The sequence below is a fragment of the Dipodomys merriami genome, unplaced genomic scaffold, assembly GCF_024711535.1.
Source record: "Dipodomys merriami isolate MVZ:Mamm:240054 unplaced genomic scaffold, mDipMer1.0.p SCAF_91, whole genome shotgun sequence".
NCBI classification, from domain to species: domain Eukaryota; kingdom Metazoa; phylum Chordata; class Mammalia; order Rodentia; family Heteromyidae; genus Dipodomys; species Dipodomys merriami.
Genome location: NW_027206524.1, coordinates 4,112,918 through 4,113,749, shown reverse-complemented (window position 1 = coordinate 4,113,749; position 832 = coordinate 4,112,918).

Genomic DNA, 832 nt, shown 5'->3' with positions numbered 1-832 from the left:
ATGGAATGCTGTTTGGTTTGATTTCTATTCCTGTCCTCCCAGTGATAGCTTTTATGTAGAAAAGCATCAGGAGTACAAGGAAGGGGGCATTTATTCTTCCAGGTGGCTTTGGGTGAGATTTGCCTGTTTCAGATTTGACCAATGAGTAGTTGTATCCTAGGAGGAAATACTCCATATTGTGAGACTGCAATGAGTGCTAATGCTTAAACCCTTGTCTCACAATCTAAAATCTACCCACAAGTTGTAATATATGAAAGGGCAGGGACGGGTTTATATTCTGTACACATTGTAGAATGCATGATGTACATGGGTACTGAATACATGTTACAGGAATACTTAAGGTATTAAGCATTTTATAGGTTTTACACTTGTCCAGCCTTATGTAACATCTTTTATTAATGACATTGAAAATGAGGCACATCTCCATAGAGAGTTTATCACAAAGAAACCAAAGAGTCTGAGTGCAATGGCTCACTCCTGTAACTCCAGCCACTTGGGAGGCAGAGATTAAGAAATACATAAATAGAAGAGAAAAAGGCAGGTGTCAGTGGCTCATGTCTGTAATCCTAGCTACTCAGAAGGCTGAGATCTGAGGATCACAATTCAATGCCAGTCTGGGAAGATATATCTGAGAGATTCTTAATTTCAATAATTAACAAAAAGTCAGAATTGGAGGAATGGTTCAAGTGGTAGAAAGCCTTGAAAGCAAGGGCTAAAGGTCTTGAGTTCAAGCTCCAGTACCACCTAGAAGAAGGAAGAGGAGAAGGAGGAGGAGGAAGAAGATAGGTTGGTACAGACTCAGTACAGCTAAACAAGAGTGTTCAGATTTAAT